The 27,958-nt window shown below is 40.8% G+C and overlaps 1 long non-coding RNA gene across 1 annotated transcript; it reads left to right on the top strand.

Annotated features, from left to right (window-relative positions):
* The first annotated feature begins 7,246 nt into the window (after nt 1-7,246).
* LOC102024306 lies at nt 7,247-27,677 on the top strand. The gene is made up of 3 exons (XR_262869.1): nt 7,247-7,301; nt 26,133-26,532; nt 27,229-27,677. It is a non-coding gene; the product is annotated as an uncharacterized LOC102024306 (long non-coding RNA).
* The last annotated feature ends 281 nt before the right edge of the window (nt 27,678-27,958 follow it).

Below are 27,958 nucleotides of genomic sequence, written 5' to 3'. Positions count from 1 at the left end.
AGCGCAAGGTCCTGAGTTCAATTCCTGGTATCAACAAACAAACAAACAAACACAGTTTTGTTTTAGTGAAACTTGCCTAGATGAGTTAAAGGGACTTTATTCAATATAATTTTGAAAACACAAACAAGTATAAAAATATGTCACAATACCAAATTTGGCTATACTATAATTGAAGTAGTTGTTAATGAAAAGTTAAAGAAAAATCAATGAAACAGGGAACAAAATAGTAAACTAACAAATGATGCTAGAATACTTAGTTAAGCTTGTATAAAACATTGAATATTACCTGATATATTTACATAAAAATAACACACCATAAGTATGTACAAAATATACACAGATCCTAAGAATAAAATAGAAAATTGGAAAGCTTGAAGATCACATATGATAAAGAGGATGATTTTATGAAAGTTATAAAACATGAAAATACATAAAAAATGGATTACTGTAAAGATATTATGCATACAATTTGTTTGAAAAATAAGTTTAAGGTATTTGAAAGTAATTCATTTCCTGACAGAGGATCAGAACTGAGAATATTATTATTTTCATGTTAGAGGTGCAATCTTAGCGTTTAATCATTATTGTCAGACCCCCCATGCTTTGCTATCCACACACAGACACTCCGACGTACCACAGTGAAGAAATGAGAGAAGCCAGAACCAAGAACTCGGAGAATAGAAAATATGTTTTCAATAAATATGAACATGCTCAATAATAAGCAAGTGCTGAATTTAAACTATGCTAAGTTACACCTCGTATGAATGAGAGTGAGCATAAAGTTTGACTATAAAATGTGCCTGTGGGGATAACGGCACACGGCCCTCAGGTAGCCCAATCAGAGCGCCAGCACACAGACACGTCTCCTCGGTGGAAAGGGCGCACATCCCACAACCCAGGGCTTTCCTCTCAGATGCACCCTGTGCAGCCCCGTCACATCACCTGTCTCACGGTGACTTCCACACCTGGACGTGAGGACTCACGCGGCGCACGGCTCACCCGTGTCCTGTGAGTCCCGGTGGGCAAGGAGCTGCTGACACGCGATTTCGCTAAAGACAAGGGATACAGAGAAGACAAGGACATAGATCGGAGCAGGCTGCCGGGGACAGAGAGCAGTGGAGTCTCCCAACTAGGTGAGAGATAGGGTCCCTCTAGGGTCCGAGAATACGGAAAGGGGTCTAGGTAGCCAAGGTGGTTATGCAAAGACTGTCTTCTCCTGGGTCAGGTAGCACCTTGTGGGTCTCCACGAGCTCCTGTGTGCTGTTTAGAATTAGGCTTGAGCTTGTGGACTCCAGCAGATGCGTCCCTTGAGGACGGGAGACCTTTGCTTTAGACAGGAAGGCGGTGAGGAGTTGCACCTCTTGTCGGGTGGGCGGGTGGCAGTCCCCTGAGCAGCAGTGCTCCTCCTGTCTCCAGGGTTGCTGTGTCCTCCAGGCCTGCTGTCCGAGAGCAGGACGTGCGGCCCTTCCATAGCTGGACAGCTCCACCAGCGTTGTCCCCGAAGGGGGGCAGCCACACTGAGTGGACCGCGACAACCCATGTACCTACCACAGTGGGGACGTAGATGCTCCCTGTCAAAGGATGGAAGACATAACTAAGGGCACACGTGAATAGTTTCTTCCTGTATCAGGAATGATAAACCTGAAGAACACAAAACTCTAGAAAAGTAAATTTCAAGAGATGATGTTCAAATTATCACATTTTCCAAATTATCACATTTGAAGCTTATACCACTGAAAAAGTTGTAGATATTGTTTAAGAATGTGTTTACAGAGCTGGGGATTTAGCTCAGTGGCACAGCGCCTGCCTGGCAAGTACGAGGTCGTGAGTTTGATTTCTGGTACCGGGGGAAAAAAAAAAAAAAAAGAATTGTTTGCATGTGTGTACATGTATGTCTCCATGTTTGTAGGTATGTGTGTTGCATATGTGTACCTGTACATCTGCATGTTTGTAGGCACACATGTTGTGAAAGGGAAGGAAGAAGAAAGGTATAGTCAAACTTTAGCTCATTCATACGAGGTGTAACTTAGCATAGTCTAAATTCAGTACTTGCTTATTATTCAGCATGTTTATATTTATCAAAAACATATTTTCTACCTCAGTGAAATGGTGGTAGAGGAAATGGTTTCATGAGGTTGCCAAGAAAATTCTGTCAATAGTACTGCAACATTTTACAATGTGTTAATATTCCTTTGCAAAGATATAAGAAATTGGTAAGGAAAAAGTAAACTCCACCTGAATATATTCTATGTATTTAGGATGTGTCATAAAAAGGCTTTCTAAAGCCAGGAATGGTAGCATATGTTTGTAATCCCAGCACTTGGGAGGCTGAGGCAGGAGGATGTACGTGAGTTTGAGGCCAACCTGGGAAACATAAGCGAGTTTAATGGTCCTCTGCACTACATAGTCTCACAAAGAAACAAAAACAAAAAGGCTTTGTATACCCTAATATTATGTACCTATCATTTTTCCTACATTAAACTGCTTTATGTATTACATTATTATTTTAATATTTATTATGAATTTGTTACATATAATGTATTTATTGAGATATTTGCCAAAAGATTATATCCTTTTTAAATGTGACAACATATTCAACTCTTTTTTGAAAATATGGTGCTGTTTTAATACTATTATTTGATGCAAGAAGAACGCAGTCACTATAGTTTGCCAACTTTTTTAACTCCCATAATGTTACTGACATATGTTGCAATGTGGAAACAATTTTATGAAGCGTGTCAACAATAACCATGAGGCCGTATTTTTCATCAGCAAGTGTATATGGGAATACTTGGCAAATGAAAATACATCAATTTCTTGTGACTGCACGTAGAGTAGAGCTTGAACAGTAATCAGTCACAAAAATAAGAATGGATGCTGAGGTCTCAAGTCCGGTGTTGAACTTCACAGGCTGAGTCTCAAGAATGCTTGTGAGTGTGACAATTTGTACTTGCAATTTTGATCAAAGCATATATTATGTGAAGATAAAAATTAACTCATATTCTGTCAAAGGTCTTATTCTTTTTCTTTTTTGAGAGATCTTCATCACTCAGGTTATTATTACTTTGTGTCCCATTGTTTTCTAAAATATAATTTTTATAAACTTCTTGTACTTCAAACATGGAGGGTTTCATTTTTTTTTTATTTTTCTCCTCTTCTTCTTTCTTGTTGACCTCCATCTTCCTCCTCCTTCTTCTGCTGCTTCTTCTTGTTCTCTCTCTATCTCTCTCTCTCTCTCTCTCTCTCTCAAGCAACCGAAAGTAGAAATATAGACACAAATACAAATACAAATGGACACAGACACTTAAAAGGAATCACTTCTTTTGTTAGTAGAAAGACATTTCCCAACAAAATTATCTGTTTTCATCTACTTTCTTCATGTTATCAATCATGTTCTAACATAGATCAAAACTGCTAAAAGGGGTTAAAAATAAAAGCAAATAATGATAGATAAATTTGAACAGCAAGATACAAAACCCTGAAACCATTTAATCAGTAGCCAAGAGTAGCAAGTCATATAATCAAAGCACATGTAACTCATAATTATTAATTTCCTCCTATACCTCTACCGCAAATATTGAAAGTTAACATATATCCCTTATAGAGTTGAAGGATAAAATAAGAGCATAGTGTGTGTATGTCAGAAAATAAGTTTAATTTTCTGTTTTCCCTTTGTATGCTGCAGTAGTATTTGGAAGACCTGAATTTGATGATGTGAAAAGTTGGTGAAAGTATTTCTTTTTCCTCTTGATGTGAAAGACAATGTCATACCAAATGCCCACTGTGATTTTTCTGCTCCTGTCTTTGAATTTTGCTCACTAGAGCATCACTCAGAGCCCACATGGTGTCTAGATCTCTTGCAGAGATGGAAGGACCTGTACCCTGGGTCTGTCTGCGCTCTGCCTTGGGAAGGGTTGGAGCAGAGCTTTTGACCAGAGAATCTGAGATTATAACACAAAGGTATGTGGACATCTGAAGCCTTTAGGAGGTACACAAAGCTCTCTCTGCACACCTGGAACATAGGACTCCTGCAGAAGGAGCCCCAGATGCCAAGCAAAAAGGAGAGATTGAAAGCTGGCATCTCTTGAATGCTCCCTCTGCTGTACCAAGCACTGTGGAATTGACGAGGTCTTCTCCTAGCATTTTCCACAGCAAAAGTTGAAGGAGCAGGAACCAGGCGCCACTTGGAAATCTTCAAGGAAGCCGAATCAACACCCATGAACGTGTGATCACCACATCTTCTCATATGATGAGCTTTGTGCCTGCTATATGAAGTAATTACATGGAATATTCAGTGTATGTTATAGCAAGAATGTCAGCCTCTGTATCATATAATTATACACCACACAACTATAATTTCCCAGATTTTATGGAGCTGTGTGTGTTCTGGAAGGCTTGATAAGCCACATCACAGCAGACTCATGTTCAAATACTTCAAAATACAACAGCCTCAGACACTTCCCCCACCAACACTCAAGGTCCTACTTATCTCTTCCCTAGCTGCCAGTGTTGGGTCTGGTCTGTTTACTTTCTTGCTAGTCTGTAGCCATGCAGCAATCATAGGGGTTGGTAGACAAAGTCTGGGTATCACTGACAACCCTGGACTGCACACCCTCTGTAAAAAATCTGGTGAGAAAGATGAACACTTAACAGATTGTCTCAGGAGCGGAGGGAATTTGGAAAACATCTGGAAAGCCCATGCCTGCCCCTTATGGAGAGAAATGGATGAATAAACTATAGCTTTTTCCATCCAGGTGGGCTGTTAAATAGAATGTATGGACCGAGGCTAGGGTGAAAGATTGTGAGGCCTGCGACGGTGATCAGATAAGAAGAGGAGAATCCAAAATTGGCAAAGACTCTGTTCAGCAGATGTGAGGAGCACAGAGAGTGGGGATCTGCATGTTGAGAGGCTCATCACCCGGAGCTGAGTTAGGACTGGAGGGCAGGAGGACTCTGCCATGCTCCGGCAGAGCTGGGCGGCTGCAGATAACTTACGGCAGTGAACTATGGGGTCCAGGAAGCTAGAAGAAGAGATTTTGAATGTTTTCACCCTAGAGAAACAACACGTGCTTGAAGAGATACATGTGCTTAACTTGACTTGCACTTTACATAATGCTTACATGTATGGAAGCACCACATGGTGCATAATCACACGGGCACTTTTATGTTTTATGTTAAATGAATTATTAAATATACAAGTTAGCTAGAACCTGTGGACTGAGAGAACTAGAACTACCCTCCAAATATGTGCAGGGGATGACTGCCCTTTGAGTAATTGCAAAATGTTGACGCACTGGATGACACCAGGGTAGGCCTTTTCCTGAATGAACTTTCTGATTCATTCAGATTTTGTTATTGTCTTCATAAATGTTTCACTGTTTTTGCAACACTGCAGTTCAAGTTATTAATTTCTTTGCTTTATTGCTTTAATGCATTTATTCTTTTGCCAAATACAGTTGAATTTTCTGATTTAAAATCATACTACTAGTTTTTTTAGTATTAAATATCTCATCAGAATCATTTATGAGAAAGAAATATAATGAGACAGCGGCAATATGAAAAATGGCCCTAGAGGAAATTAAAACATATATTCATTAACAAAGAAAGAGAATCAATATTTACAATGTCAAACTTTGAAATAATAGATATTCTGAAAATAAAAAATTATAATCAAATATATATTTGAAGAGATATTATTGAGTCAAATAGAAGAACTGGATTTGAAACAAAAATATTTTAGGCAGCATTAATAAATTGTTCCTGTACTTTAATTAATTTTAAAAATAAAGAAGGCCTACTAGAAACGTTTTTAGACAAATTTGTGTCTACTTTGCTACGAATTTCCCTTATCCAATATCAGGAAAATATGGATCAACATTCACAAAATGACTATGGGGAAATATAAGTTTTCAAAGAATTTAGACTTTGTTTATACATGAAAGTGAATTATACACGTTCATTTGTCCTAGGGCTTACCTGGGTGAAAGATGTCCACTCTGTCCTGATGTTCCCATTTCAACCGAAACCCTCAACCTGACGAGTGAAAGTCAGCCTCATCCGCCCCCATCAGCACGTGAAAGGTCTCTTTTTCCCACTTGGTAACTACTTCTTTTGTCCTAAAAATATTTAACCAGAGTCCTCTGTGAGCCAGGCACAATTTTAAGTACTACAAATATAGCAGTGCCTAAGATAAACAAGACCCATGAACTGTGAGTTATTTCCTTCTGGTAAAGAGGCACATACATGAAAATAAATGATAAATACATGTGTAATTTTAGAAATGCTTAGAGCTTGTCAAAGGTGTCTATGTTATTTTGCATCAAGATAATCTCACATCACCCCTGTAATATTTGAATGGCCCTCGGGTTATGAACTGCAGCTATACAATCAGATTCCTGGGTAGTGGAGCTGTCTTCTACAGCAGGAGCTCCTTAGCCTTGGGCGAAGGGTTTAACCTCTTCCCGTTTTACTAACAAAAGTAAACATCACATGGGCTTACTTCAAAAAGTCACTCAGATAACTTATATGAGGTGCCCATAACATTGTCAACAAAACTTAAACATTCATCTAGTAATGCTGTTATAATTGTTTAAAGAAACCTCTAACTTGACACACTTTAAACGGATAATGATAGAATGAACACATCAGACCATGGGTTCCAATATTATCTAAGCCAGGCAAAGTGTCCCTTGGCGCTGCCTCCTCTGCCCTGCACGTCTTGTCTAAAAGGCAGGAACCAGCCCGCTGTGAAGCCGTCACGGCGCGGGTGAGTAGAGCAGGTGCTTTGTAGCCAGCTCATTTGGGCGCGCGAAGTACTCATCAGCTAACCTTTGCCAATAAGGACAAAAGCCTTGCCTGTTCAAACCTCACGCCTTTGGTGTGTCCCAGAGAAAATAACATGGAGAGAGTAAAACAAAACCCTCTGAGGTGTCTTCTATCAGTTTCCTGTTTACTATAAACACTGAGCTAGAAGATGCTGCTGCTAGTCACAGTATCCTGGAGGAGCACGAGGTCTGCTGTAAACAGCAAAGTGGAGACAGAGGGAAGGCTCCTGGGCGGCTGCAGGACCCATCACCAGGTGTCGGGAGCGATCACAGAGACTGCAGGGAGCCCGCGGAGGTGGAAACCTCGCCATGAGTGCTCATGACTGTCTACAGTCCTCTGAGTTCCAAAGGAAGTAAGAATGTTGATTCGTTCTTCAAAGATTTTCAAGAGAGAATTCCTCTTTGGTTCAGAAGTGAGCGGTGGAAGCTACGCGTGACTGAGTAGAACCCAAGACAGGCGGAGACGCCCCGCAGGAGGTGAGCTCAGGACCCTGCTGCTTTAGCTCAGGTGGGCTTCGGGTGGGAAGGGACAAGGGAGGGTCGCCGTGCACAGGAGGATGCAGAGCTCCACGGTGGGGGCTCAAAGATCACAGCTGTGAGGGAGGCACGGCAAGTTAAGGTTAGAAATACGACTTCTGAGATCACTGAGAGGAGACTTCCCATATCTACTAGGACACCACCTGTGTGAAGTCTGTGCAAGCAACTTCACCTCTGTGTGACTGCACAAAACTGATGATGGGGAATGAGCCTGCTTCCTTGGCCTGTGGAGGATCAAGGCGTGGGGTCACGGTGAACGCACTGCCTTACACGGCAAGCTCTCAGTGCAGAGTAGCTGCTGTCCCTCTTATTGTCACTGCCGGAGCGGGTGTCGCATTGCAGTCCTGTGGGCATCTTGTCCTCTTCATGGAGTTTACCAGGCCAGCCCTGTTAATTAGAGGTGACACACTGACCTCGGTTACCTCCAATTCTCCAAATATTACTAGAGGTAGAGCTTTCCAGCTTCCCTTACAATGTTTCCCTTTTACAATCTGTGGTCTGAGAATATTTCCAAAAGCCAGCCTGCCGGGAACCATCTCTGTTAGGAGAGGTAGATCACTTTCTTTTCAAAAGTAAATAGAGCTCTTGATGGATTTTAAATGCATAAAAGTGGTCCTCAACTCCTGCTCCAGGGAGCAGAGCTGGTCCTTGGCTTGTTAGGAATCAGGCCCTGCAGTAGGAGTTGAGGGGTGGGTTAGAGAGAGAAGCTTCGGCTATTGTCTTGGTTACTTTTTTCTCGTTGCTGGGACAAAATATCTGACGACCAAAATTAAGGAAGGAAAGGTTTATTTTGCTTACAGTTTGTGGAGGTTTCAATCCGTACTAGGCATGATTATAAGGCAGAGTGGCACGTGGCAGAGGGCTGCATCTCAGGGCGGCAGCCGCAAGCACCCACCAGGGCTGAATGGGGGAGGAATGCCCCAAGCACTTCTTCCTCTCCCTTACATATGCGAACTATCCACTTCAGGGCGGGTACAGCTCTCACACCCATATTCAAACTCTAATAGCCTGCCCCAGGGCCGCAGGAGGCTTTGGGGGGACACACAGACAAAAACCATAACAGCTATGTTCACCCCATTCACAGAAAAACTGTCTTCCAGGAACCCCACCCTGGGGCCAAAGAGGCTAGGGTCCGCTGCTGTGTGATATGAGAGTGCACTTTAACTTTCATGAGATGATTTCTTTAGCCTGAATACACTTTGTTAGCACCAGTAGGTAGTTAATTTCTAGTTAATTGGATTAATTTCAAATGGAATATGAAATGATATAGTTACTGTTCTACATTATGTAATGTCAAGCAATTAAGAACTGTTTTTTCACCAGGGTTTTCATGTCAAAATTATTTTATTACTTCTGTAATATTTAAAATAAGCCATCAAATTGTTTTAATAGATTTTGTATCCCATATTTTAGCAAATCTGATTCATGTGAACACAATATGAAAATCCTGTAAAGCCTAGAGGAGACTTTCTTTTTCTTAAATTAATTTTATTGGTATACTTTTGATATTCATAATGACCGGATTCATTATAGGAGATCTTCTCAGCCTTGATATGGAAATTTTCATTACGTGTGAATAACAGCATCCTTGGTCTGTTCTCACCAGATAGCGGTGGCACCTCCCCCCCCCATTGTGATAATCCAAAATGTTTCCAGACATTCACTGCTGCATACCCACTAGGGTAACAAAGGTGCACCCCATGGAGAGCTCCTAGTACAACTGCACTGTCTCCACCCTGGATCCACAAGGTTTCACTCCTACCTTACTTCTGGCTCCTCATTGAGAAGAAAACAGCTTTCTGATATATTGGTCAAAATTTCTTCAATTTTATGCACAGTTCTTTTCTTGTGTAATTTGTACATTCGTTCATTTTCAAAGGCATTTTCTACTCATGTATGTTTTATAGTTTATAAATACTAAGCCATAATAGCTTTTGTTTTAAATAGTAATAAAGCCAAATACTCTGGGCTGTGGTTTGTCCCTCTGAGGTTCCTGTGTGGAACATCTGTCCCCTTGAATGCTTAATCCACTGAGGGACTCAGTTTGATGGAACCCTTGGGAAGTGCTGGAAACGAAGGTGGGACTTAGTTACAGAGGTGCGTTGTGGAGGTGTGGCCTCACGAACAGAGCTTGTTTTCCGTGAACGCTTTCTTCTTCTTACTCTTTTCTGTCTCTTCTGCTTCCTCTTCTCCTTCTTTTCCTTCCATTTCCCCATTCTTCCTCTTCTTCCCCTGCTCCCCCTCTTCTTTTTCTTCTTCTCTTTTGCCTCCTTCTTTTCTTCTTCCTTTTACTCTTCACCTTCCTCCCTTTCCTCCTTCCTTCTCTCCCCCTCCCCAGCCCCTTCCCTCTCCTCCCTCTTCCTCTCCTCTGTCTCAGGCTCCCTCTCTCCCTACTCCCTCTCTCTCTTATTCTCTGCTGGTTGATGACATGAGCATCTTTCCTCCACCATGATGTTAACACCTTGGACTCAGCCAACCACGGACTGAGCCCTGAAACTGTGAACCAAAATAAACCTCCCCTCTTAAGCTGTTTCTCACAGTTGTTTTGTCAGGGTGACAGAATCCTGATCCAGCCATTCTGAGACTTACTTGTATTTTCCTAAGTTCATATTGTCTTCCTGAAATCACTAACATAATAAATGTAGCTAGAGCTTATTTATTTGTAGTTTTGAACTTTATAAATTTAATATGACTTCTTTTTTTATTCTACAAAAGCATTTATTTCTCGGTCTGGGGCATTCTAAGTAATGTTGTGTCTAGGAGCACTTTTGCCCTTGTGTTTGGGTAAATATTTTGAGATTTTTCTAGAACACTGGTTCTGAAATGTGCTGAGTTTATCCTGGTACTTGGCAATGTGTGGAGAAATCGTAGGTTATCCCATCTGGAGAATGTTACATCTAGTGAGCAGAGATGAGGAGTACTGCTGAATCTCCTGCAACACACACACACACACACACACACACACACACACACTCCATTGCCCTGACAAAGAATTCTCCAGGCAGGGGCTGGGGATTTAGCTCAGCGGCAAAAGCGCCTGCCTGGCATGCGCAAGGTCGTGAGTTCGGTTCCCGGTACCAGAGAAAAACCAAAAAAAAAAAAAAAGAATTCTCCAGGCAAAAAATATCAACAATTCCAGGTGGAGAAACTTGCCCTAAGTCATACATCCGAGTGTGGATATTCTACGTGGCAAGACACACACCTCTGAGATTTGCAGAAACGCCTGATATGCTTCCCATTAGTTCTTACCTTCTCACCAGCTATGCATAGGGTTCAGAATATCCATCATTTGATAATAGTACAGTTTTATTCTTTTGTAAGTCTTATGGGTATGAACTAGGGCTTCAGTGTAGGTTAATCAATATTTTCCTAAAGATTACTAAACCCTTTGGATTTTATTTTCAATAAAGATCCTGATCACTTGTTTCTGTTGGATGTTGGTCCTTAATGCCTTTTAGTGCTATTTACATATTTTGGATACTATTTATTTCTGTTTTACACTGGTATTTTTCTAGTTTGTATTTTGAGTATTCATTTATACTATGGTATTTTTTAATGGGCAATGTTACTTCATTTTATGGAGTTCAATTCATTAATTATATGGTCTCAGTCTCACTTAATAATGCTCTTTCACTGCAGTGTCCAAGCCATTCATTCATCCTGGACCATAGCTCTTCTCTTTCCCTATAAGTTCCAGTTACACAGTGGATCTATTTTGTATATTGCAAGTGTTGAAATGCGTTTTCAGTTTTTATATTGAGAACCAATTTCTGTAACATCATTTCTTGATCTTGTTTTCTTCCAATTTGCAACACCAGCTTTGCAGTGCAAAGAGTTTTTGAGTTTGCGTTGCTCCCTTTGGATCTCAGGCTCTTGTTCCCGCAGCTTGTTGATCTTTCCGGTTTATCCTTCTGGAGCACCGAATTTCTAAGCCGTTCTGGTAATCACTGTGATGGAAAATTTCATCCCTCCTTGGTTTTCTTTCAGGACTAAATTGGTCCCCTTTAACTTTTAGTTCTCCAACTAGAAGCAGTTTGGCAATTTTCAGTCTCTCAAAGAATCTTCAGGTTTTGATTGGAATTGCATTGAGTACATTAATTAATTATGGAAAACTCTACATTTCAAATATCAACTCTCCCAGGCACTTGTGCTTGAGTCTCTTACTGATTTACAGGAGTTTTGCTCTATATTTTCCATAAAAGATCTACCTTGAATACCTTTAAACTTAGGCGCAGGTACTTTTTGGGTGTTATTTTAAATTCAGTGTTGTAAAATTTAATTTCATGCTTGTTTTCACTGTATGAAACTTCAATTGCCTAAGGAATATTGGTTTCAAAATCAACAAATTCACTACACTCTTGCTTATTTTACTAATTAATCTCAAGTTATACTTAATTCGGGTGCTGTTTTCACAGAGAAATCTGATGTATCAAGAAATTCTGTGGACTCTAGTTTCAAAATCTCTCCCTATTTATCGCCACCTCATCCCAGGCAGCATGTCTCACCCCCATTCTGAGCATGTCTTCTCTCTGACTCCTGCTCATCACACTCAGGATGTGCTTCTGCATGTAATGTTAGGATTTGTCGTACGTCTGGTCAAGTTTGTTTGTGGCTCACAATCACGTTCTGGCTGAGTGCAGAGCTCCTAGCAATGTAGAAGGCAGCGGGGCCCAGATCCTGTTGCTCATTGCCGGGACTGTCCCCCCCGCTCTGCCGCTTGCTGGGCACTGTGTGTCCTTCTTGTGCTTCCCAATGCGGGGAGCTCAGCCCTTTTGAGTTCTGGTTTCTGTTTGGCACATTCATACTCCAGACTTCTTACTCTTCCTTGCACATGTGCTCATGCATTTGTTCAATTCGTGCAGATATTTCTTATTTAAATTCCAATCTCACTGTGAAGCACTCACGATCCCTTCATCCTATCACACTGTTCTGCAGCTGTTGCTGTTGAAGGTGATGTTTGGTTTTTGACTAACATATTTACCAAACACTCTACAGTACTCTAGAAAACAGCCTAGTCGAATGATTTAGATACCACGATTACTTGGGTATGTAAGGAATGCGGTCTTCATGGGGATTGTTTTTTTAGTTTGCTTACTGTACCCTCCATATTATGAGTTACCCTATAATTACTTTAATTAATAAACAAATCTACAGCTATGTCAGTTATTAACGATTCTCTTTTAAATAAAGAAATCAATAAACATGTTAGTCACTAATGACTCTTTGGGCTCTACACGAAGAGAGGAGTTTCCCCACTTGTAACTACGGTTTGACTGTTGTTTTGCAGCCCTCGCACTGTTTTCTCCTTCCCGTTCTTCCCCTCCCCTTCCTTCCTCTTTCTCTTCTTTCTGCTTTTCTTATTTTGCTTCCTGACCAGACAATGCATAAGCCAAAGGACAAAAGTACTAGTACTCTTAATTTTGAGGTGTAAAGGGGGATGTGTCAACACTCATTCTTAATAGTACGCTTGCTGTGGGTTCCAGTGTAAATGGACATTATCATGTTAGCACAATTCTCTTTTATCTCTACTTTGCTGGGTTTAAATCGTGAATATAAATTGTACATTGATTATTTTGCTTTTATGTAGAAGCTGAGCATTAATTTCAGGTGATTTTTCTAACAGTGTACTATACTCATTTTCTGTGTTTTACAATCTAAGGAAAAATTCTAACATATAGTTATGTGTATTGTACCTAATCTGAAATTAATTTAATAATATGTCTTTTAAGGTTTTTCCTGTAATTGTGTATTTAAAAATGATGCCCATGATATTTAGAGTATTGATATTTAGCATATGACTTGCATTTTCTGATGTATTCCAAATATTTTATAAGTAATCAATTTTCATAAAATGTTTGATAGAACACACCTAAAAAATTTTGTGATGCTGGCAGCTCCTTTCTGAGAAGTGTTTCACTTAATTTTAAACATGCTTATTGGCACATTCAACATTTTTGTCGAATTTTCTGTTATTAAATAACATACTGCTAGAAACTGAAGAATTTATTCTAAATTTTCAAATCCACTACCAAGCATTATTAATAGCATCCTTTATTTACCTTAACATTTATATTATTTGAAGTTATAATCATCCCATTTTCTGTGTATGCTACTGGGAATTGAACCCAGGACTTTCACACTGATCTGCATCCCAAGCTCTTTTGATTTTTTTTTTTTTTTTTTTTGAGACAGAGTCTCAAAGAGTCAGTAAGTTGCCCAAGTTTGGTTTGAACTTGCAGCAGTCTTGCCTCAGTCACCTGTATTGCTGGGAGTACAGGTATGTACCACCACAACTGGCTTATATAATCCTTTCAAATTGCATATTATGTGCTAATTTCTTAGTTTAGTTTCTCTCCCTTTTCCTTTTTTTTTTGGTAAGTTTTCCACAGACTTGTCAGTTGACTGTACTTTCAAAAAAGAGATCACTTAAATATTTCATTGATCCCCTTTAGTGGATTTTTTCTTTATTGTTTACATTAATTTTAACGGCACATTTCCGTTCCTTTAATTTTGATTTATTTTTAATATTTCACAACTAGAGGGTTAATATTTACCCTTTCATTTTTGCTAACATGAAAATTCGAGGGAAGCACATTTGCTTCAGTGTACTGTTGTAGTAAACGTCTCTAAGTTTGGTTCTGGGAGACAAAGAGCTCTGAAGTCATTGACCTCTGGGCTCACAGCCCTTGTAGGGCGATGGATCAGAGACAGGAGCGGCCTGTGTCCGGAGCGCAGGCTTTCAATCTCCAGGCCACCTGCTCGTCACCATGAAGTAAAGGTTTTTCTCCAGTAAACTCCCAGTGCAACCTCATGTGCAAACTTGGACTCTGCTCCTCAGAAAAGCATGTTGCCCATTACAGAAGCAAAAATTGGAAGTTTCTTGTCCAATTTATGTTACTTGTTATATCCTCAACTTGTTATTTATTAAAACTTTCATATCACACTGAAAAGGACATCTAATTTAACAATTTTTAATGGAGTCCATATTGCATTAATTGACAGAGTGTGATTTTCATTGGAAATACACTAAAGTTCATAGGCATATTAAAATTCATTTCTGCATCTGTTTTCTCCCTAAATCCTTGTATTTAGTTGTCACTTGTAAATGAAATTGACTATTAATATTTTTAGCACAAAGTTATTAAGTAGAGAGTCCTCCATTAAATCTCCTAGTTAGGAAGAGGAAATGACTTAGACTATTTATATTGGAATTCCAGTTTGCCTACTATGCACTGACAATAAAATAGAACATTCTAGAAGTGGTAATAAAAGAAAAATCAAAAATATTACAGTTTTAGCTTCTCTACAGCAGTGAATTTATGGTTTTGACTCATCTTTAATTCTTTTAAAGCCAATAGTTATTTCAGATTATTTAATGAATGATTCTCATTTCATTACAATAAAATATGCAATCTCAATACAGTTCACAAGTTTCCCAGATCAAAGGCCAGAATCAAAAGAAATTCTATTGAGACATTAAGAAAGTTGGACATTTTAATTGACAAAAATAAGAGAAAACAAGGTAACCATAATTTATTGTAAAATCCCCCTTTGCCTCTCAAGAGAAGTTTACCTATGGTTTGATAGGTTTTGTGTCCAGAGGAGGAAGATAAATGAATGAAAATATGCTTTGAAGAATCATTCTGCCATAGTTCAGAACTAAACTAAAGATCACAGCGCCATCATGACATACAGAGCAAGATTATCCAAGACGGTCCTATTTTAAGACTCTGAGTTGAACTGTACACTTTTAACTTGATGCTATTAAAGACACGGTCTTTGCAGAGGCACTGACTTGACTTCTGCAAAAAGACAAAACGGAAAAATAAAAGTCAAATTGTGTCCTCATGTTTGATTGCCTATGAGGAAACTCAGAATGAGATTCTATAAACAACTGAAGAAAGACTAAAGTGCCTATTTCTGCTGATATTATTTTGTTCCTTATTTTTTCTTATTGGGCAGTTCTTCCTACATTTTATTATTGGGGGCTTCAGGCATTTGATTTTCTAAAAGAAAAGTACTATTTGAAGAGCCGCATAGTGCAAGTAATAATTTTGGCAAGTTCCTGCATCCTCAGATTACGATATTAAATTAAATGCATGATGTGATAATAATAAAAATAAATTACACAATAAATGTAATGCTCTGGAATCATCCCCAAAACCACCCCCTCCCCTGGCCCATGGAAAAATTGTCTTCTGCCAAACCAGTTCGTGGTGCCCCAAAGTTTGGGGACGGCTGCTCCACCTTCTATTTTTGACAAATATGTTCATTAAGGGTAATTTTGATTTACTTATTGAGCACATAGGCCAGGAGCTGAGCTTCAGACATAGACATGCCACCATCGATGCACAGGATATAGTTTACTCAGCTGCCATTTCCAGAAGACAAAAGAATTGTCCTCATTCAGTGACGGAGGAGTCTCCGTGGCTGAAAAGGTTGTGACTGGGCTGAAGTTTGCTGTAACATCGCCTCTTTCCAGAGGAACTGGGCCAGCAGGGCATCATGATTGGAGTGAATGGTCTTATGTTTGGTATTCTACATTTTTACAAAGAAAATTGTATTAACGTGATTTATAAACAGGGCCTAGAAGATTAATCTTAGCATGAATTTATCATATGGAGTCAGGAGAAGGAAACATGATACTTAATTTAAAAAGAAAGCTATTGCCAAAATACATCCAACATTGTCTGTTAAAATTTTAATGCTCAAGTATCACTGCTATTATAGCAGTTACTCGTGGACGGTATGTTTGTTCTGACTTACAAAATAGGCCACCCTGGAACCTGGCACCAACTTCTACAGGAGACACTGCATATCACTCACTTCTCTTTGATGCTCTGCACTACAGGGCCCATGGATCTTTCTCCATTCACACTGGGAAGTTCACATCTTTGTGGCTTGATTTAGGGGTCCACGCATGAGAACTTCCTGATCCACCAATCTTTCTCAGTTTCTCCCAACGAGAAAAAAGATGTGCTATTAAAACTCATAATGCTTTGTATGAGGCACCTTAAACTCATTGGAGTTTGTCATCTCTCTGAGCATGTGAATTTCCTAATGCATAGATGTGACAATTCTTTTCCATTTCCACACAACTGAGATCCCTCGTATCTGACAGTCCAAGCCCAGCTCTGGGACCATTGGTCAACTTTCCCTCTGGAGGCAAAGGACCCAACATTTCCATCTTAAATGGGGCGTGGTTTACTCTGAGTCACAGTTTCAGAAGGTTCAGTCCATAGTTGACTGGGTCCGAGGCAGAAAGATCATGGTGGAAGAAGATGGTGGAGGAAAGATGCTTCTTCCACGACAGCCTAGAAGCAAGCAAGAGGAGATGGAGGGGGGAATAGAGGTGAAGAGGGAGAGGAGAGAGAGGAAGTTCCCTTCAGATGTATGGTGCATCCCTACCCCCAGTGACCGAGCATGCCCTAACCACACATGTAGATTAACCCACTGATGAGTATAACTACTCCCCCATGACCCAATCACACTCCAAAAACTCTACCTCTCAACACATGAGACTTGAGGAAAAACTCATTTTCTTATTTGCATTCACAAGCAAATAAGTCATGCAATAGGGAATGACTTTATAAAACACAACAGTATTTCCTTAATTGTCCAAAATCTAAGAATAAACATTGAATTCCATTGATGACATTTCCCATGGCTGCAACAAACTGAAATGGATAATTCTGAGTGCCCTTTGTAGCTTTTATCATTCTGGATGCTGGGCTGTTTCTCACAATGTTAGGAAAGCAAGAGCCTTCTGAGAAGAGCTGTCTGAGCAGGTGGAGTGAAAGGCAGAGAACCCTGTGACATTTAGAAGGCAGTGAATGCAATGCCATCTTTTTTTTATTTAAAGAGAATAAAAAACATAACATAACAACAACATAGACAAAAACAAAACAAAGTGAAAACAACAAAAATGTTACAGGGTTTCAAAACAAAATGATAGGAATTAACAGTGGTTGTTACACTACACACTGCTATCTTCAATGAAGGTGCTCAGATTAGCAGATGTAAGAATGCACGATTGATCAAACCATTAAAGAGAATTTAAAGAAAGAAAAAAAAACACTAGAAATGATACAGAGCTTCACCAATGGCTGTTATATTGCATATTGCTCTCTTCAAATTAATTGTTCAGACTACCCGATACAAGTATGAAAAATTGATCAAAAAATAAGCATTAACTGTTCCCCTCAATAGACCATTAGACATCAGCAGTAAATTATCCCAGCTACCCATATATGTTTTTTTTTCCCCTTTCTTCTTTCTTTCTTTTTCTCCTTTCCCTCATTCCTGCTGTTCTTTCCTTTGGGCAATTTCTTTCTCTTTCATAGAATCTATTGTACATTTTTGGTTTTATTTATTCTTTCAGGTTCTTACACTGGGGAGACAATAGGATGTTTAAATTTACTGTAGCTAAATCTTGGAAAAAATACAAATGCCCACCAGCTGAGGAACGGATAAAAAAGTGGTATTTTTATACAACAGAGTACTACTCAGCTATAAAAAAGCTAAACTAGAGGCTTTTATAGGTAAATGGATGCAACTAGAGCCATACTCATAAGTGAGATAAATGCCATCATTTTAAAATTTGATTTGCATAGGCAAAACCCAGTGAGCAAGGAGATCAGAGAGATGACATAGGGGTGGTCTCGAGTGGGAGGCTCTTTGGTCTACGGGGAGCATCTTATTTCTCCACAGCCGGTCAGAGAGCGGAGCTTCTGGGTTCTCCTGAGCATGTGAACTGCAGATCCGCTCACAGTTCCAAAGGCAGAGCAGCTGCCACCGTATTAAATGTTTTAAGAGAAAGGGAAAATTTCAAATTAATAATATCTCTTCATAGTCTTAGTGGACCCTAGGAAAATTAAAAAGGAATCATTTAAATAGGAGTTCAGTGTGCTGCTAATTTAGTAGGAAAAGTCTAACTAATGACAGCAATTCTGAAGACAATATAAGTGTCTGTCCAGACAGAGTGGCGTTAGTCAGCGAGCAGAGAGAGGCGGGTGTTGGATGTTGTTTGGGAGCTCCCTGAGGTGAACACCCTGCTCCTTCCTCACCCACAGGACAGCGTCTTCCAGGACATCCCGAGGATGTGCTCACAGGAGAGCTGCAGCTGTCCCAGCCGTGGGGTAGAAGCTACACAAATGTAGGTGTTCTGGCAACATGTCCATCTGAATCTGTTCCCACCAGGGATCTGAAGCATAAATTGAACCAGTATGGGGGAATCACTGTAGGGAGAAGAGCAGGCTTTTCATACTCACACAGATAGGTGGCCAGCTAAAGGTTGTGGTGGGCGGCTGAGAAAGGAACAAGCTAAATCCCAGGTCCTTTTAGATCTCTACTCTTAGGAGCTGCAAAATCTCCTTGGTAAAAACTTAGTAAAACTTCCTTGGTAAAACTCAGACCACCTTGGGAAGAGAATACCAAGCCAAGGAAATGGGAACAAATGAAAAAGGCTGGAGAAGAATCTCACAGAATCATCAGACAGATGTCAAAGAGATTTGCTGCTACTGTCTTTTCAACAGACTCTTGGTTACTTAATACATAATGTTCAAATAAGTGAAGAAATCCACAATCTGAAATTGTAGTGGGATGTTAATAGTCTGTGATAGTTATTTATGTGGTTGGTGTGTGTGTGTGTGTGTGTGTGTGTGTGTGTTAGGTACTAGGGCGCTAGGGCGCAAATCCAGAACTATCTCCACTCATCCCCACTGAGCTCCATTCCTATCTCTCTCTCCTATATTGGACAGGGTCTCACTAAGTCACTAAGTTGCCCAGGCTGGATTTGAACTTCTGATTCTCCCAGCTCAGACTCCCAGATGATAGGCATGCACCACCACACTGGCTATTAGATGGATCATTGCGTATGTCAGTTTAGCTGGATCATGGGTGCCTAGATGTTTGCTTAGCATTACTCTAGGTGCACCTATGAGGATATTGTTATGAGATTAAAATTTAAATAGGTAGGCTGCGTACAGAAGTTTTCCCTCTCCAAGGTAGGTGGGCTTCATCCCTTGAGCTGAAAGATCAAATTAAAAAAAGCTGACCCTTCTTCAGGAAGAGAGAATTCTTGCCATCTGCCTGATTTTGAATTGGACATTGGGTTTTTCTTTCCTTTCATTAGGTTCTAGCTGAAACACTGGTTCTTTCTGAAATGAATCTGTAGATCTTCAGGTAGGAGTTTCACTGTCAGTCCTTCCACTTGTTAGTCCCGAGGACTCAGTGCAACTTTTCCTGTTGCTGGAGACAATAGCAGCACCCACAGTTTAAAGGACAGAGGCTTGATTCAGCTCACATTTTAAAAAGGATTCAGCCCATGATAAGCAGGCTCCAAGACAGGAACATCATCGAGACAGGGCTTGCAAGTGAAAGATGCTCAGTTCGTGGTGACCAGGAAACAGCACAGGGAAGAGCGCAGGCAGGGAGGACAAGGGGAAGACCTGGAGCCCAGCGCCACACCTCCGCCACCCATCCTGACACACCCGGAAGCCTGCTATACCCACGCCCCAGGCAGATCCAAAGCCAATCAGCTTGCACCAGAGGTGTCACATCAAATACTCCTGGAGAGCTTGGTATTTGGTAGCATACATGATGAACTGTGTTCATTCCTTAAAATAAAGCGAGGCACCAATTTCTTCTTTTTATGTAAATATACAGGGTTGTGTATCTGTGCTTGCACAGACTTGTGTACATACGCTATCCGTTCTGCACCACTGGAGAACAGTACTCTTCTCTGGGACCAACGTAACGTGATTAGGAAGTCTACAGGGTTGTTATCACCAGGCTCCTCGAGGACACCTGTATGTTTTCATTTGAGGGGAATCAGTTAACAATAAAAACTGATCACTCCACAGATTTGCCTTGATGAGGAGAGTAGAAGAGCAGTACTCTTAATGACCTCTGGGCAAGGTCAAAGGTCAGTTTTAAATAATCCCAATAGAAAATAAAGCACCTATGCTTGGGGACCAGTAGATTTCTTATGCAAGGTCCATGGAGCTGAGAGGAGAGACAACTGGGCGTCCATGAATGCCTACAAGGCCCTGCTTTATATGTATGGTCCCTGCTGGAAACCTCCCATGGGACCTAGGGAGAGGGAGAGGAAGTTGTCTACCAGGAAAGAGGACAGGAGTGATGGGAGCAAAGGACTCCTGCCATGGTACAGTCAGTGTGGGACAGTAGTAGTTACAGGACAGTTTCCCCCGAGAGAAATTGTCACCAGCAGTCACCAGCAGTCAGTGATGTGCTGATCTGCCACCGATTCGGCAGGAAAAGCAAAACTATCCTGGAAATTAATTCTCTGCATGTGTGTATGTGCGTGCATGTGTGTGTGTGTGTGTGTGTGTGTGTGTGTGTGTGTGTAGGTATTAGAAGGAGACCTGGGAGAATTCTGAGAGGGAGATACCCAAATGTTGTTAACACGGGCAGCAAAGTGGCAAAGGTTAGAGCATAGAAGAATGCTCCCCTGTGCTTGCTTGGGTCCTTTGAACAATAAGAAAGACATTGGGGAAAGAATTAATCCTATTCACTAGGATAAAACTTTAATTAAATTTGACAGAATGATATTCTTGGTTATTGTAGGAGCAAATTGTTAACCCAGAACTTGTGATCTGTCCTTTATATATTCCAATCCTTTGTTGTATATAAAAGAGTATTCCTCATTTACCCATAATCACATGGCCTCAGATATGCTTCTCCTAATTATGTACCAAAGAACTTTGTTGGATCATTTGATACTTTATGTCATGGAAAACACTGGAAGATTTTCATAATGGATGAAGAGAGAGAGAAAGAACAAGACAGGCAGGGAGAGAGGTTGAGAGAGAGACAGAGACAGAGAAAGAGATAGAAACAGAGAGACAGATAGAGCTACAAAAAGAAAAGGAAGGTTGGTATATTTGAATCTAGAAGAATTTGCCAAATCCAAAATTATCAGAATTCTGAAGGCTGGAGGCAGGGACTAATTTTAGTCCAGGTCCGAAATCAGTCTCCTGGCAGTTCTGTTTCAGCAGGGTTGGTCAGTCTTTGTTCTACATAGGCCTTCAGTGATGGGTTAAGGTCGACCCATATCGTGCAGGGTAATCTGCTTTGCTCAAGACAGTTTGAATGTTAATTTCACCAGCAAAGCATCTTCAGAGAAATACAACGGTGCTTGACAGGTAGCTGGGCACGACAGCCCAATAAAGTTGATGCACGCAATTCACCACGATGGGAGCTGTCTAGACACCAGCTGGGTCAGTGTCTGCTTTCCTGATGCTGAAGCTGAGGAACATGGAATCTGGAGTGTTACTGCATAGCATGTGAATTGCTTCATCTTTTCTGCAGGTCTGTGGTGGTGGCACAGGAAGGGTGGCGGGCCAGGTCTCTGCCGCGCGCCTGCCCCTGGTTACGTGAACTGATTATTTTCTGCTTGACACTGTCTGCAGAGAAGATGGAGATATTTACCAGGAGCTCAAGACTTACGTTAGTAAACTGGTTTTAAGACCTTATCTTGATGACTTTCTCATCACTTGCACAAAAAGGTCTGATAATCACACCTGAAGGGGTGAAGTGTAAATTCATGGCAGAATATTTCTCCTGTGAAGACAACTACAGTTTTTGGGTCAGGCATCCAAATCTTCCACCAGACAAAGCCTGCAAGCAGGCAGCACCTGCAATCTGTGAGACATTTGCAGGGGGCTTCCTCTGAGAGCGCGTGGTGCTGGCAGAAGCAGGATGGCCCTCGTGCCCATGACGGTTCTGTTACTCCGGCCTAAGGAAGTGTGCAGGAAAGACATGTCTCATTGCCGCTAAGAGGAAAACCAGGGTTGTAGGAAAGCATCTTCGCTCAATTACTTACAGCCATTCAACTCAGTTCCAAGGGCAGAAGTGCATCTCCTCAAAGTTTTAATTAAATTTCACAGAATAAAATTCATGGCTGAAGCAAATTTTTAATCCAGAACTTATGATCTGTCATTGATATTTTCCAATTCTTTGTTGCTTTATAACAAAGAGTGCTTCCCACGTACCCATAATCACAGGGCCTTCGGCCCGCTGCACAGAATTAAGTACTACACAACTTTATTGGGTTATTTGGTGCATTATATCATGGAAAACACTGGAGCACTCTCGTGACAGATGACAGCATTTTGACCTTGACTACTGCCAGACAGCCTTATAGTGAAAAATAACATTGGCTTTGTTCCATGTGCCTGTCCACAATCCCTTCAACTGAGTTAAACATGGTTATTCTAGATTTAGGAGCTGCTTATGTTTTTGACCTTATTTCCCTAGTCTCTGGTTTGCATTATATTTATTTCTAACCTTTTTTAAAATTTTGCAATTTGCATGCAGACGTAGTCACATTTCTGCTCAACAGTTTTTTGAGTGTTTTACATGCACTGATTTGTCAACAAGTCAGGAAAGATACAGAGCAATTACGGTCCCCCAAATTTCTCCTGAGGTCCCTTTGTGCAATGACCCTGCCCCCAGCCCTGCCAACTACCAGTCTGCTGTGGTTCAGTATTTTTCCCATTGTACAATTGTTTTTCTTTTGTGCTACTTAAAATTCTTCTAAATATAGATTAAAAATACCAAACACATGGAAATAATCTCAAGGGGGGTGATTTTTTACTGGAAGTTGAGGCGAAAATTCATTTTACTTGTCAAAGACAGGAAGTCTAAGCTGAGTAGATGTCATTAGTGAACTTCCAATTTCAACACTTGATTGGAATTCTTGTCAAGATAAGCACACAATCTTGCGATCATATTTAATCACCTCCAAGATTTTATAGACAGCATAAAGTTCCACTTTAAAATTTTCCTTCTGAGGTAATAACAGAACCACATGCAGTTGTGGGTGATAAGACAGAGACGGGTGCACATACGTGTGCCATAGCAAGGGTGCAAGGACAGGAGATAACTGTCAGGGGCCACGGTCAAGGTCAAGGTCACCAGATGCACCCTGAGTAAACACTGAGCAGCTCTGAGAGGACACCTTGCAAAGTCACCACGGGAAACACTCACGTTCTGAATACGGTTCCATGCTGAGTGTTTTCACCACAAGAACGGAGCTGCTGTGGGCAGGTCCTCCTCTGGACTGAGATGAGTGTGTACCTGCTCCTCTCCCTCCATCTTCTTTCTGCTGTTCCCTGTTCTGTGCTATTTCAGGTTTAGTTCTATTTCCATTCTATATTAAGTATATTAGTATTCTTTTGCATACTAAACCAACCTTGCATTCCTGAGATGAGTTGTACTTGCTAATGGAGTATGATCCCTTATTAATCTAATTTGACTCAGTTTGTTAATGCTGTATTTGAGAGAGAGGTATACGTTTAAGACATACAGGAGAGACATTGGTCTGTGGTTTTTACAGGATGCCTTGCTCTGGTTTGGAAAAGGATGGAAATAATTAATATTTAGACTTTAGCTCTTTCATCAAATTTAGTATTCATACCATTTGGATCTCTGTTTTCTTTTTTTTGTTTTTGTTTTTCTTCCAGTACCAGGAATCGAACTCACGACCCTGCTTTTGCCAGGCAGGCGCTGTGCCACTGAGCTAAATCCCCAGCCCCTGAGTCTCTGTTTTCTATTGTGGCAAAATATTTAATTATCAAGCCAAAGCCCTGGCATCTTATAGATTTATTTAGATTTTCTGCTTTACCTTGAGTCAGTTTTATCAGTTTCTATCATTCTTGAAATTTATTTTTTAGCAATCTAAATTGTTTGGGTATAATTGTCCTTGTCGTGTTTCCATAATGTTAAAAAATATTTTCTAAGTGGCTGGTGTTAAAGAGTCTTTCATTTGTGATTTTAATCACTTGAGTCAGTTTTTCTCTCTCATTTTTTCATCCATTTAGCTAAACTTTTGGCAGTTTTGTCTCTTGTCAAAGATGGAGTCTTTCCTGTGCTAATTTCCACTTTGTTTCATTGCTTTTGAAATGAGAATGAATTTTCACTCTAAATCTTGCTATTTCTTTCACTGGCATGTGTGCGCTTAATTTGTTGTAACATTTAGTGTCTCAAGGGGGAGCTGTAAGTGACTGATATTTTGTCTTCCATCGTTGTTAATACTGCTCTAGCCGTTATGAATTTGCCCTGATAAATTTACTCTGTTCCTTATCTGAGTGAATCTTTCATTTTCCCTGATCCATCTTTTTCTCGAAATGTTTTCTAATTTCCCTCACGACCTCTTTGACTGTTTTGTAGCTCAGGGTAAAATCATTTAGTGTGTATGTATCTGTATATTCCCATATTTCCTTCGATGCTCATTTTTTATTTCGTTCACTTCTCATCAGGGAGTATATCTGTATTTAAATATATTCATTCACACTCAGTTGCTTCTGGCACCGCATGTGGCCTCCAAGATGCCACGGAGGTGGAGACCGCGCTGACCCTGAGTCGAAACCACAGGGAAGCAGGGTGAGGGTCCGGATACTGACTGGCCTTTGTGCCTCCCTGTCCCGGTCAGCGCTGTGAGTTTGCGGTGGAGGCTGAGCCCCTCAGGGTCCCTCCAGGCACGAGGGTGGGGCAAGGCTGAAGGATGAGCAGGGCCCGCTTCCAGAGCTTTGCTCAGACTCATCTCTGCCAGGTGAGGATAGAGACTCAGCCCTGCTGGAACCTGCCAAACTACCACGACCAGGTTCTTGCAGCTCTGTCTGCCTCTGTGAGCAGGAGATTCAGGCTCAGGTGGCCACGAAGCCTGGCTGATGTGGCTGTGATAGGACAGCCAGAGAACCAGAGAAAGCTGCCTACTGCCGTCAGCACAGGGGAGATGCGACTGCTGCCTCTGGCTTTTGTGGACCAAGGTAGCACTGTGCTCGCCTCCACTGAGGTTGTGATACCTTGGGGGAGATCTGAGGAACCGCCACGTTTCCACTGACATCTATTGGAGTCAAGTGGGTTTTGCCAACGGTCATTTCTATGTAGTCAGCCCTCCCCTCTCCTGATCCTTTGGTGTCAGCAGGCTTTTCCTGGAGTGGTTTCTCTTTATGTCTGTTGGTGATTCTAAATTGGAAACTTTTGCAATTTCCTTTCCAGGGTAGGGGAAGGGATAGGAAAACCCAGAAGACTCATCTTTGCCCCATTCCTCATCTCCTGAGATACTGGGGGTCCTCTTCCCTTTGACTGTGCTCGGTCTTCCAGGCTTGTTCGTTACGTTGTGTGCAGGTGGTTTTAGGTGTAAGAGAGGAACCTGGAAGACATTCTATCTTTGCTAGAGCTCTACCCACCTGCCACCTATCATCACAAGGGCTGTGAAACCCCTAACTTTTTCTGCCTCCACCAGCTCTGACGGTGGAGCAGGAGGTGACAGCTGCAGTGGTAAGTGTGGAAAAGATCTTGAGGGAGAGGAAAGCAGAAAGCTTGGCCTCCTTGGGGGATTTCCACTGAGGTGAAACTTAATTAAAGATGTGGTTGAAGTCGTGAATTACAGGACAGTGGACAGTTCTGTTAATGAATTGAAACAGTCTTGATGTACGGGTTGATAGGAGATTGACTATCAGCAAAATTGGCAATGAAGTAATGAGGTGTGCTTGAACATTTCCTGAGGCAGGCAAGGATTATCCCCACTGAATGCAATTTAATGTGCCAGAAGAGAGAAAGGGGAAGCTTTACCACTGGGAAGTGAGTGGATCACATTCAACATACCATTTATGAATTGTTAAACTACTCAACGGGGTAGGTAAAGAGAACCTGGCATGACATCACTGTATAAAGAGGAACAATTTTAACATTAAACCTAGTCACTTGTTTCCAGAACACTAAATATTCCATGAATATCCTTAGACCACAGAACGACATGGACAGGATACCTTCCGACCACTAACCAGGTGCAACAGTTGAGAATGGGCATGCTCCTCAGCAGCCTCCTGTGCCCCGAAGGAGGATGTGGAACAGGGCTGATTGCTGGGAGGAGGCTGGATCCGGTCAGAAGAGGCCGTCGCCTGCAGGGACCCAGGTGGCTGCAGCTCCCTCCTCCTCCTCCTGCTCCTCCTCCTCATCTCTGCTTCTCAGCACCTGAGGCGGACGCTCGCGCTGCCGTGGCCTGGGCCACACCTCCTCAGCCCTGAAGCCGGCTGAGCGTGGACTGCAGTGAGGAGCCAAAAATAACGCTGTCCTCAAGAGGTTCCGGGACTGTGTCCCAGCGAGGAGGAAGTGACTAACACATCAGCGCAAAATACAGAGGGTGAGCTCCAGTTATTCATTCAGTTTGGTTCTTTGTGTTTCCATTAAGTGTGAGATAGTCGAGTATTTTGTTTCAAATTGGAGATGGGTGAAAACATATCACCCCAGACCTCTTAGAGACGTCGAAGTATGAGTAACAGAAACAGTTGTGTTGGGTGCATTGCTCCCCCTTGAGCCTACGTTAATTTACGCTGGTAGATATACATGTTGCTGCGGCCTCCATGATGCACTCAGGATTTTGCCCCAAATAATGGGTGTGTAGAGTCCAGTGACTGTGTCCTAGGTTGTGTTGAGATGATCCATGAGATTTTACTTTTCTATTTTCTTTTTTTTGGTACCAGGAATTGAACTCAGGATCTTACACTTGCCAGGCAGGCGCTTGTGCTGCTGAGCTATAGCCCTTTATTTTATAATAAATTATTTATTCTGTAATTGTACATAGAATGTGTCATCTTTCTTACAGATTTACAATTGTATATATTATTTTCTGTTCACTAAAATGAGAAAAACAGCCTATATAAGATTAATAAATGAGAATTAAAAATTATTTCCCTAAGGAAAAAATTGAATAATCTATATTTTATATATGTATATAATATTGAATATAGCCACATCTTAATTAAATATATCTGCACTTCCATACAGTATGACAGAGTAACTACAGTCTCTTATATTTATCTAAGATGTTTTTCAAAAGGTAAATTTTCTCATTTTGACCATCAAACTGGAACTTATGACCGAGTCTTGTCACTGCCCAGCTGATAATCCAGAGGTCATCTGAAGCAGGAGATGGAGCCATCACACTCGGACCCTGGACTCCATCTGACACACTTGGAGCTCACACTCTCACCTGAGCCAGGTTGAAATCGTAGAAATTTTGAAGCTGTGTTCTTCTGTCTTTTACCCATATATATCTATGTTTTACCCATATATATCATATGTTTACCCATATATATCTATGTTTTACCATATATATCTATGTTTTTTGACATCCATGAGCCTACACTCAAGTATTTTTCTATGATTGTCTACAGATGGCAATTTATTCACTTTAAAATTACTATCCTTGTATTACTGACTGTATTTTCTAATTCTCATTTCATAAAATGAATAATGCATCTATAAACATCATGAATTAAATCTACTTTTTTCCTGTGTGTTTCCTTGTTTTAATTCTAAACATAGTAAGGCCTATTTCTGTCCAAGACTACACAAATATTTGCCATACAATTATTTTCTTCCTATAACTTTATGCCTATATACATTACATAAAAATAAGGCATTTCTATTACTTCACCTTTAAGATGCTACTTATTTTCTTTGGGCTAAATCAGAAAGCGAAAGTGATAAATTTGATATTTGCGACTGTTTTTTGGTTGCACTGTCATTGTACTTTTTGTCACTGTGTGTATAAGTGGTTTCTTATT

Source organism: Chinchilla lanigera, unplaced genomic scaffold (assembly GCF_000276665.1).
Source record: "Chinchilla lanigera isolate Chin_1 unplaced genomic scaffold, ChiLan1.0 scaffold00055, whole genome shotgun sequence".
Taxonomy (NCBI): Eukaryota; Metazoa; Chordata; class Mammalia; order Rodentia; family Chinchillidae; genus Chinchilla; species Chinchilla lanigera.
The sequence above is the reverse complement of the archived record's forward strand: the minus strand, read 5'-3'. Positions and strand labels throughout refer to the sequence as shown.